This window comes from Rhinichthys klamathensis, unplaced genomic scaffold, assembly GCF_029890125.1.
Source record: "Rhinichthys klamathensis goyatoka isolate OS25496 unplaced genomic scaffold, OSU_Roscu_1.1 h1tg000121l_1, whole genome shotgun sequence".
In the NCBI taxonomy this organism is placed as follows: domain Eukaryota; kingdom Metazoa; phylum Chordata; class Actinopteri; order Cypriniformes; family Leuciscidae; genus Rhinichthys; species Rhinichthys klamathensis.
Genome location: NW_026606658.1, coordinates 454055 through 466510, shown reverse-complemented (window position 1 = coordinate 466510; position 12456 = coordinate 454055). Strand labels below are relative to the sequence as shown.

The 12456-nt window shown below is 37.6% G+C and overlaps 1 protein-coding gene across 1 annotated transcript in view; it reads right to left on the bottom strand.

Moving 5' to 3' along the window:
* The window catches only part of shisa9a (shisa family member 9a), a 39030-nt gene that overhangs the window by 23681 nt on the left and 2893 nt on the right, over positions 1-12456 (bottom strand). The gene's annotated exons all lie outside the window — the stretch shown is intronic.

Sequence of the window (12456 nt, the reverse complement as noted above, 5' to 3'; positions counted from 1 at the left end):
AAATATATTGTCGAGATTTCGACATTTTCACAAATTCCAAAGTGCTCTAGTGATCTACACAGCCTCTTCCAGGCCTCCTCTCTTGTTCTCTCATTTGGCATTATTTTCCAATAGAAGGATCATTCCAGGATATGAAACAGGGTGACAGAAGCAGTATTGGAGAAACGGTGCTGCAAGGCAATGGACCTCGTGCCGTTAAATGAAAAAGACTGATGCCAAGGCACGCCGTTCTTCCAAGAGAGAACAATCCATGTAAAAGGTAATCTCATATGGAACCTCAATATCCCTTTTAGCAAAGTTTGAAGCTCTTTTGCCAATGGAGGGCATGCATGAGTACATGAGAGTACAAGAGATGAGAAGCTTATAAATATTATACATCACGGCAGGATTACAGCGAAACACACTTGCAATGTATGACATTACACCAGAGAAAGCTTTGCAAAAAACATCTGTTAATTGGATATATAAAACTAAACCATTTTGTGGATATGCCATGGTGTCATTGTATTGGAAACAACATGTAGCTTTGTCACCATGAAATCAAATTGAACAATTCTTATTTTGTATGGAATATTGCAGTATTTATTATAAATGGTTTCTACATAGCATGCACATCGTTATTTTTTTCATGGCGTCATAATATTGAATGAAAATAGCTTCCCTCCCTCTTGCAACAACATCTCTTCTCTGATGACAAACTGTCAATCACATGAGATCACAGCAATGATCCAATCAGTACCTGATGGACAAAATCAAGTCCCGCCCTAAATGTTTTCATTTTTGAGAAGCCGTTTCACTCGGATATACACTGCCGTTTAAAGGTTTGGAATCAGCAAGATTTTTTTAATGTTTTTAAAATAAGTGTCTTCTGCTCCCCAAGGCTGCATTTATTTGATCCAAAATACAGTAAAAACTCTAATATTGTGAAATATTATTACAATTTAAAATAACTGTTTTCTTTTTGAATATTCTATTTTAGTTTATTTCCGGTGAATTTTCAGCACCATTACTCCAGTCTTCAGTGTCACATAAGAAATCTTTTGTAACATTATAAAAGTCTTTACTGTCACTTTTGATAAAATGAATGCGTCCATGCGAAATAAAAGTATTACTTTCTTTCAAAAAAAATAAATATATATGTATATATATATATATATATATTACCGAGCCCAAACTGCTGTTTTTTTTAACTTTCTATTCATCAGAGAATCCTGAAAAAAATTTGTTAGCTTTACCATCACAGGAATAAATTACATTTTAAAATATATTAAAACAGAAAACAAGTATTTTAAATTGTAATAATATTTCACAATATTACTGTTTTTACTGTATTTTTTATTAAATAAATGTGTGAGCATAAGAGACTTATTTCAAAAACATTAAAAAATCTTACAGATCCCACACTTTTGAACAGCAGTGTAAAACACAATATGGAAGAAAAGACTATTGCAACTTCTGCTTCATGTCAACTTTAACTTTCCTGCTATTAGTTAGGCCAGTGGTTCTTAACTGGGGGGTCGCAACCAAAAAAATGGATACAGCATGTGTTCTCATGCTCTCATTCATTTCTTATGATATTCTTTATTCCCTTTTGGTATTTTCAAAAAGAAGTAGGACATGAAACAAGCACAACAACTTAGGGGATATCCTAACCAATAGCGAATAGAAACTCGACCCTGATCGCAGGTCTGTTCTGAAAGAAACATTTAATTCATCAACTTATACAATTCTGCATATTTAGGACAGCAAAAATAAATAGGCTTTTAAAAATGAAAAGAAAATGCTTGAAATATCTACTCTCTAAAAAATGCTGGGTTGGTTTAACCCAATTTTGGGTCAAATATGGACAAACCCAAACGTGTCGTGTGGTTAAAAATGTAATTTAAAAATTTAACCCAAAGGCTGGGTTTGTCCATATTTGACCCAAATTTGGGTTAAAACAACCCATAATTGTATTGTTCCTAATGTCAAAGGCTGTGCATACAATCAAACTCGGCACAGGATTTTGGTGCAAATTCATTTGTCACCTGATAAAAGCAGCAGCCAAATGAGACAGATGCCAATAGGCTGCCTGACATGCTCTCATCCTCGAAAAACAAGAACAAAACCTATGTAAAGAAAAGCAGTTGACGAAGACAATCTAAGGCAATTGTGGGTTCAAAGATAAATCACACTTCTGCTGTTCCCATTATACACTACTGTTCAAAAGTTTGGGGTCGATTTTTTCAAGTTTCTTATGCTCACCAAGGCTGCATTTATTTGATAAAAAATACAGTAAAAACAGTAATATTCATCCATTCTCCATACCTCTTATCCTTTCTAGGGCTCACACACTAGACACAGACATTCATACTCTCACTCATATGGGCAGTTTTTGTTTCTCCAATTCCCTATCCTGCATGTCTTTGGACTGTGAGGAAAACCGAAGTACCTGGAGCAAAACACACGCTGGCTGACACGGAGAGAACATGCAAACTCCACACAGAAACCTCCTGGCTCAGCAGGGATTACTACCCACTGAGCCGACGTGCCACCCAAAACAGTAATATTGTAAAATATTATTATTGTTTAAAATAACTGATTTCTATTTTAAAATGTAATTTATTCCTGTGATGGCAAAGCTGGATTTTCAGCATCATTACTCCAGTCTTCAGTGTCACATGATCCATCAGAAATCATTTTAACATGCTGATTTGGTGCTCAATAAACATTTATTATTATTATCAATGTTGAAAACAGTGCTGCTAATTTTTTGGGTGGAAACTGATCTATTCTTTTATTAATTTCTTTAAAAAAAATCTGAACCCAAACTGAATTATACTACATTACTATACTAAAATATTAACTACACAATGGTTTGAAGGCAAATTATTTATTTACTTATGCACAGTTTTAATACTTCGGTGTTGGGTGGCCAATCTGGGTCCTGAAGCGAAACCAGTTGAGAGCCACTGAGTTATACTGATGTAATGCATAATAATACAGCTATAATGATCTTTGTTTAACTTATGATGCTCCTGAGACGGCTGTGGGCCTCCGATCTCTCTCTCTCTCTCTCTCTCTCTCTCTCTCTCTCTCTCTCTCTCTCTCTCTCTCTCTCTCTCTCTCTCTCTCTCTCATGCACACACACCCACACAGGAACCTATTAACAGCACTAATTCAAACCGCCGATCATCAGATCCATCCACCGTAACACCTGTTTTACAATTAATGCCAGTCATTGCCTTTGGGGGAAATTTGCCATCACTATAAAATCAGAATAACATTGTAAGTCTGTCTCTGTTGCTCATTATAAATTCTAACCTGAGTCCTGCCCCTGCTGTCTGGGATTTCATTTAATGAAGGAGAATTTAATCATAAACACTTTCTCATTTTCACTGTGGTGTTTGATGGAGTGGCACTCATCCATGATCACTGCATTAAACAGCACATTCAATTGAATCTAACTTAATCTTGCCTGTAAAACTGCATTTGGATATCTTTTCGCCCTCTTGGGGAGCTGATTATTCATTAGGGCCTCAACTGTGATAAAGAAAGCTGGCTGTCCACTTAAAGTTGAAGTTGAACAGACAGGACGGAAATGATTCCTGTTGCTGTCATGTCAAATGATAAACAGTCTGGAGGTGCTAAGTGTTCTGCAGAAAATACATTAATCTGTCATTTTCCCTCACTGTTGCATTCTACATGAAATGAATTATGCATTGTTTTTGGGCAGTGGTGTGTTGATCTAAGGATTGGGAGCTGTGTGTTTTTGTGAAAGCATGAGCGTGTCCACCATGACAACAGACACACTCAGTCATGTAGGGAGAGGAGAGCCACAAGGGATGATTCAAGTCAATGCATACATTAATGACATCTATAGGTGACAAAGGCAGTCTGGGATTGATGTGATTCAGTAGGTGCTAACAGGGGGAAACCCCTTTCAATGGTGCTTGTTCTCATTGTGCTGTCAGCCAATGTTTTTTGATTAAAAATGTTCCGTAACAGTGGAATTCGATTCTCTTTGGTGTCATTTCAACATCTTATGTGTGTGTTATCTGTCTTGGATGGTGGCAGCTATCAGTTTGAAACAGGACTGTATTTTTTTCTACGCAGATGGACATCTCGACAATGGGTATGGTGCAGTAAAGTGAAAAAGAAAAGATGTTTTCTTCAGCTTCCCTGCTTTGCTTGACTAGCGAGTAGATCGATAGCATTCGGACAGCTTTCCTTCCTGTCCATCCGTCTTTGCTTCTTTAAATCTTCCCTGCACAAAAGCCTTCAGGATCAGCAAATCAAATTCTTGAGGTGCTCATAAGCCACTAAGTAACTGATAAGTAACTGTAAGGCTCTTGGTGTGATACACAATACTTGTTTTTTGAGATATAAGATCTATTGCAATACTGAACATTTAGGTCAATAACAAATAAGAATGTCCACAGCAGGTAAAGAAAAGGTAAAATCTTTGAAAAAGAAGCAAGAATGTAGTTTAAAACACACATGCCAAGTACAGATGTACGGCTTGTGTGCATGCTTTTTTATATGGTTTTGAAAAAGTCAGTTGCTTTCGGTAATGGACATACAAGCGTTCACGAAAGAGTTGCGTGGTTTTCGTAAGAGCCGTTTATTCTCACCTAAGCTTGCGCTACGCCTACGTCATAAATCGGGTCAGAGGTCACCCTTCTGCTGGAACCCGATTCTCTTGTGAACGTGCGTACGGCTGTTGCTAGAAGCCAGTGATTATAGTTTATGAAGTTTTAAATATAGATATTTAACAGTTGACTAATTTAACTAATTTACTCATGCCTCTCCTAGCTTGTTGTGTTCAGAACGACTTGAAAGTCTGGTAGTCTGTAAACCTTAGTCATTTAGTGTATGATACCCAGTTTACTCTGTAACCATTTACAAAGTTGCCAAGTATATGATGACTAGTGTTTTAAAAGTCGTGTAACTTTTTTGGGGAGTCACATCACATGACATTTTACAACCAGTATGTTGGTAGCACCACATGATTTTGCAGTCAAAAGTTTTAAATAGTAATAAGCAGTGAACCACCCCCACTACCACCAAAATCGAAATTAATTTTAATACCAAAATTAAAAAATATGCTGATCAGAGAAGAGGAGTATTCAAATCACTGTTTTTGTGAGATGCATTTATAATGTATTTAAAAAAAGATTAAATAGGATAAAAGATGAACAACACATCATTGACCCATTTATGTATGAGAGCTCATACATAAACTATACAGTATAAAGCTCAAAAAAAGCAACCTACATTTACTGTAACATTTAGAATCATTCCAAAATGTAGTTGTGAGCAATGCTTTCCATTTAGACCTTATGCCAACCACATACTACACAATTTTAGCCCTGTTTTTCGCTGAAGCACTGATACCGAGAGATATTTAGCAGGTCTGCGATCCAAGTCCAGTAGTGTGAAATGTGTTTTGACTGGAACTGACATCGGCAACAACAATAATGTACGGTCACATTCACCATAGTTCAGTGAACTGTTGCTGGCAACAATTCAGTAGACACCCACACATTAGGAAAATTTGACCAAAAGAAAACTGCATGATTTGAAAGTGACTTTTGTGTGATCTGTGCTTTGTACATCACTACACTATTGACAATGGGGCAATTGTCCAATGTTGTGGACAATTGCCCACAACATTTCACTAATGTGACCTTACAGACTGGCAGTGGTGTGTCTGGCAAAGATTTAGTAAATGTCTTCCATTTTAATAATAAAACCATTTAGGAGTTCTGCCATTTCAGGAGAATTAATTTTCTTTTTGCATTTTCTCTTGCAAAAAAAATAATTAAACCTCACATTTATTCTTTTTTTGCCAGGATTGGAGCATCAAAGATTGAATTTCCTTGTTCCTTGTGTTTCCGTACGAGCCCCATTTCAGTGACGCACATCAGATGGTCACATGTCCCTCTTCCCCCAACGTGCTGGAAGAAATAGGCTGCCAGCCTGTCCTCTGGGTGTGAAATCAGAGCCAGTTCTCCTTGGTGGAGTTCTCTGAGTGTGGGGAGACCATGCTGACCTGAATGCAATCCTGGTCGGGGGCTTCTGCCATTGTAGCATGGCAGCATTGGTGGCTACGGTCGCTGAGCCAACAGAAATATGCTGCTTGCATCAAGTAGCGTGAACCGTGGCCCAGTAAATGGGATGAGATGGTGCCTCAGGTGTGTGTGTGTGTGTGTGTGAGGGGAGGGGGGGGGGGGGGGGATGTTGCAACGAGTACACACGCTATCCTATAGCTATACACATAGCCAACGTCCAGCGAAAGGAAAAAAAGGGTTGCCGAAGAGGGAGGAAAATTGTTTGCACTGTAATTGTAATCTATATTATTAATTATATTATCAATGAATTTATTGTTTTAGAGCTGGAAAAAAAACTGCAGAAAGCACTACAAGAGCACTCCAAAAATGCCAGAGATTTAAGATCTTACCACAGTTATAATCTCTATTTGTAATTTGTCTTGCATCTTATGGTTATAAAACAGGACTAGCTTACAAAACTGATATTTTTGCATGCAGATCACAATTCATCATCTTGTCTAGTAGAAATCTAAAATAACACTGTCTCTGAGCAACATTTTAGTGGTGATCCATTCCCAAATGAATGACTGGCTGTGTCCAGAATCAGAAACTGATTTCAGACAGACTTCTAAAGCAGTGTAATGGTTTAATGATCTACAACAAAATAGAGCGAGTTTTGGTGAAAACTAAGCAAATATTTAATTACTGCATTAGTAATTTCTTGCTAGAAATGACATCAGAAGTGGAACACGTTGGTCAAAAACTTACATTTACACACAAACTGACCACCAACCGCAACTTTCAGATGCCATCTTTATTTCTTAGCTCAACTGTCACAGAATGGAAAGCACAGGATTGTGGGATATCAAAGGCAGCAAAGGATACATCTATGCTGCCTTCAAAAATCGATCAGATGAAGGTATCTCAGGAGACAAGATGTGAAGTTAGCATTGGATTCAGATGAGCTTTGATGCCTTCCTACTTTGCAATGCATCCTACGAAAGCAGCATTTTTAAGCTTTCGGATGCAGCCAGTGTTTTTGAACGAATTCAATGATTCACTCATAAAGGCATTCAGATACCGTATTTCATTACTGAATGAATTCGGGACTTTGAACGAATCACTTGACTGAGTGATTCAATGACTTATGGGGGCAGATGTGGCCTAATGGTTAGAGAATCTGACTTATAACCCAAAGTTCACGGGTTCAAGTCTCAGTACTGGCTGGAAATGTAGGTGGGGAAAGTGAGTGAACAGCGCTCTCTTCCACTCTCATTACCCACAACTGAGGTGCCCTTGAGTAAGGTACCTTCCTAACCCCCAATCTCTCCCCAGGCGCCGCAGCAAAAATGGCTGCCCACTGCTCCGGGTGTGTGTTCACAGTGGGGGTGTGTTCAGTAGTTGTGTACTTAGAATTTGTGCTCTGCATTTCACCCATCCAAGCATGGTGGGACACCATACGGCTACACGTCATGTCACTTTCACTTAAGCTTAAAGTATCCCTGCTTCCCAATGTGCAAACTATCAATCTAAATAATTAGATAATTCCAATCTGATTAGCCTAAGTGTGTCCCAAAGCAAAGTATATTGAAAAGAGTATGCCAAACATCCCTGGATGGTCTACTCTTTCGGTAGATTTTTGAAGTGTGGATCCCTGCACACTCTAACGGCTAATATTGCCCACAACCCATTGCGCTTTGGAGGAGGTTTAGTACTACAAAAAGCAATAAAACATGTAAAAAAAACTAAAAATATGGCACATGTGTGTGACCGAAGTTTAGACAAATGGGTTGAGTGACTAATATTTAACATTTCACGAGTACACATCTACATATAATTATTATGGTAAAGGACGGTTATGCGTACTTGGCGTGCTGTTCGGGTGGAGGGCTCCGAGCTCGGAATTTTTGCCCGAACCCAGAGTACTCGCCCCGTTGGTAAGAGTAGATGGAACTATAGATGGAACTAAAAGTGAGGAGATTGAACTAAAAGTGAGGAGATGGAGTGGAGGTGGGATGCTAATAAACTGTCAAGGAACAAAGGTGGGTTCCGCTGTTATTTATCTTGTCCTGAGTTGATTACTGATTGATCTCCACTTGTGCTGATTGGGGTAATTATCTGCACCTGCTCCTCCCGAACCTTGTTAAATAAAACATCATTTAAACTGATAAAAAAATATTAGAGATGGAACAAAAACAACAAAATACCGGAGACTGCAAAAACAACAAACCCGCATTGACAAGCACTTGTGTCAGGATGTTATGAGATAGCCGCAACTTTACTTAAAAGAATACAATGTCATTTTATCGGTCATAACTTCTGGAGAAAACTAGAGCAGACATTGGTCAAAGTTGAAACTTTCGAAAAAGCATATGTCGACCATAGTGTATACATGATGCTATGTATACGTAGATTCCACATTCGACCACTCCAGACACGTAGGCAAGCCCGCCATCTTGGAACGGTCAGTGTGTCGTCACTCACAGTAGGAATCAATGATGCCACAACATTGCTCAGCTTCTAGTTGTGAAACTAAAGAGATTTCAATTCCCGAAGAAATGGGATAACCTTTCACAGGTGTTTTTTTATGTATTAATTCAATATTACAGCTTTTTACTATGGTACTTTTGGATGTTGTTACATTTTCTATGGTAACTTTTTAATGTCGTGGTTGCCTACGCCTTCATCTTGTATTATGTTAGTTTTTCAAAATCATCTGCTGAAGTCTACAGCAGATATAGATGTTCATGCATCTAACTATGGTTGCAGACACTCAGTCAACTTGCACTTGAGTGTTCACAGACCGACTTTAACCTTTCCAATATGGCAGACAGCTTACGTATAGCGGCCCATTGAAACAGACGCTAATGAGGCATCGATGTATATTTATATACACATATATGGTGTTGACCGCCTGCATTCACGCTATCAAATAGAGTATCCTTTGAAAGGCTACATGCTCGACTGTACACATACACTAGCGTACTCGTAAAAAATGAAGTATACTTTGGGCTTTATGAAGACAGTCACTTGTTGCCACTTACTGGCGTAATAATGTAATATGCAAAAAGATACTGTTACATCATACATTGTACTGTTACGTAGATTTTAGAGAATATAAGATAAAGAATGACTCTTTATGTGTTTTAAAGTCCACCTGTGGTGAAAATACAGTTTTTAATGTTGTTTATATGTCTATGTGGTGTTTTTAATGTGCTTAAGACAAACCAAGTGCAAATTCAGAAGTCAACACCATTGCTGAGTATTCTCTCTTTAAAACTGCAGTGAACCAAAGACAGTCTCAAAAACACGGTTTGAAATCGCTGGTGTTTCTGACGTCACAAACTACCTAATAACCAATCACGTCAACGTGCGGGCGGGATTTAGCATATCATTAACACCAAACTAGCAGGGGAGTCTCGAGAGATGCCAGGTTATCCCGGTATATTTTTCAATGGGTAGATTTAGCAATAGCCGAGCGGGTGTATGATGTATATTACGATGTTATGATGAACTATATGCATTTCTCCACGGACCTTCTGAGTTGTTCAAAGCGTTTCTGATGATTGTTAGAAGGCAGCTGTCTGACTCTGAGATGGTGAACGGGAACATGGTTTGTGTAACATTAGCAACACATTATTAGCTGTTTGATAATGTAGTCAAGCAAAAGGCAAATCATATGAATTACTGTTATGTGTCTGACGTAAAGAGTGTTTACCTTTTTTTAGTAAGTTGAGCAAGTGAATCTCTGAGCTGCTGTGAGTGAGTGGAGGCGGGGCTAATTAGCATATTCATGGCTTCCCACATATTAAATGAAGCAAGGGTGTAGAGTTGCATTCAAGCAATTTTAAGGCATGGAGATTTTTTTTCCCCAGGAAAATTTCTAAATATGTCATTTTGGTGATCAAAGATTAGTTTTAAGGGATACAATTATTGACTACAGGGGGACTTTAAATTAATATATTACATAAAGAATTGGTTTTGAATGAGTTATGCTGGCTGTGTTTGCACTTCTGTTGGTGTAAAGAATAACTTGAACTTGTCAAATGAAAACTTTAGCTTTGTTAACACAAAGGATATGTGTGGCAACATTTAAAGGGTATTAGAGACATTCTCACACAACAATATTTAATAATAGCATTTCAAAGAGAGCGCATATTTAATGATAAATCAACTTGCCCTGTCTGTCATAAAAAAGTCATTTTTAGATTTTAGTCTTTGGCTTTTATGAAAATGAAGCAGGAGTAAAGTTAAAAGTTAGAGATCTATTTGATGGCTTAAGATTAACATGCCTCTAGACATCAAATCTTTTTGCGGTGAGAGAATCCTAGTACAAAGACACGCTTGAACTAGGTATGAACTAGGACAATTCGCTGTAAATGGACTTATTGCAAGTAGTGCCAAAGGGAAGAATAATCACATGGATGAAGAATGTAATAGGTGAGAAATCCATTCTGTTCTTACCACTTTTTAGTTTTTGTATTAAATTATAGTGAGTTTGGTAAGGAAAACAGACAGGTTTTATTTCTCACTTATCCTTTAACTCCATACAGAACATGCAGATGTGTCATCTGCCCCTGCATTATTGTAAGCAGATCTTTGTTCAGGTGTTTGCATTGGCACATAGCTCGAAATAAATACAGCGTAATAGATTTCTGCTGTTTCTTTTGGGAAACCCCATTAAGGTAATTAGTTTGAGCTGTGGCTCTGGAAAAAGCTCCACTTCATCTGCAAGGTTCAGTTGCTCAGTACACGGTGGGAGGAAATGCTTTTGTTCCTCAATTCAGGTCACTGACATGCAGAATTTAACAGCCTGTACTGTACTATTGAAATCACACTGGGCTAAAGTCTTGATTATGTCATGCAATGACCAAAAAATAAAGCATTCTGTATTCAAGACTTCTTTCTTTCTCTTTCTTCCTAAAACCACGGGTACTCTCGTAATGCCAAGCTGTGGTGGTAATGGAGCACAGTACTATATCCTCCAGAATCCTCGATCATTTCGGGAAAAAGGTCTAGTTATTTTGCACTTTCAGTGAGGTAACTAGACCTCTTTGATAGGATCATTCAGCACATGGTGGGTGAGCATCTGGATTATGAGCTTCTCAGAGGAGGAATATGAAGAATACTGGATCGGTTTATGTGAAAAAAAATGATTTCAGTCCATATGTCTATATGTGGATGATGTGCAAATCTGATTACCACAAGAAAATAAATTAGGAACGTATAACGCATTTTCATCTTTTATGCCCTTAAATCTTTAAACGTTCTCAATAACTCATCTAGAGTTATGAGGGGGGAATCCAGTCTTTAATCTAACTAGCTTTACATATTTAAAATAATAACAGCAGTTAACCTCCAGCACACACAGAGCCTTTCTGAAAGAGCCTTTCTGTTGACTTTTCTCATGTTGAAAGAAAAAGTCTCATATCTGCCATTTAAGAGTGTATGAACTTCTATTGTGCATGCTTTGTTACAAAATCTGTTAAGGGGTTGTTGGCAATCGGCATCAGAAACCTTTATCAGGAGTCTTAGCCTTTATTCTTATCTACACTCTTTGATAATTAATTCAAACAACCACATCTTTAAAGTATCTTTAAGCTTTAAAACACATCTCTATGTTTTAATTACAAGATCTTAAGGGGTCAACCCGAGAATTCAGAAACCTCTCATATTTAGGTCGCTGGAATTACTTGCTTATGCGGTGTCTGTTCTCCTGATTTCGGTCTTCAAATCATTATCTAATACGGAGTAACCCGGGGGACGGTGTATTAAATCGCTTGGGTCAGAGGTTAAAAGCAGTTCAGATAATTACACAGGTTGATGGATTAAAAGCCAGTACTGCAAGAATAATGATCATGATCTGTGAATAAGAGGTGAGTAAAAACGACTCTTTGAATGACTTTTTTTGTCTATTGGTGACAGAACTAACATGGATTTCAAGGTCAAATCTGTGAGTAAAGCTTGTTCATTTTTTTGGTGGGACTTTCCATATGTAATGGTTGTCTGCATGTGAATATGAAACATCATCCACATACTGCTAAAAATGTTTTCTATTGTGTTTCTATTTTCTTTTTCAGTGTGTCTTTTCTTATTAAGAGTCTATCCGTTGCAGGTGCAGAGCAGGTGGATAAATAAAAAATAAAGCAAGAAAAACCCCTCCAGACTCGTATGAAAAGGCTCTTTCACAGCACCATTGAGGTTCTGTATATCACATACAAAAGATGATTCTTTATGCACCCATAAAAAGGTTTTATTTAGCACCAAAAAAGGTTGTGCTACTGCTAAAAACCAAACAAAATCCCACAAATCGAGTGCTCTTAGAGCCATTTTTAACATAGTCTATATATTATTGCTCTTAGTCTTTGTTTTTGTAAAAAAAAAAAAAAAAAAAAAAAAAATATATATATATATATCATTTAAG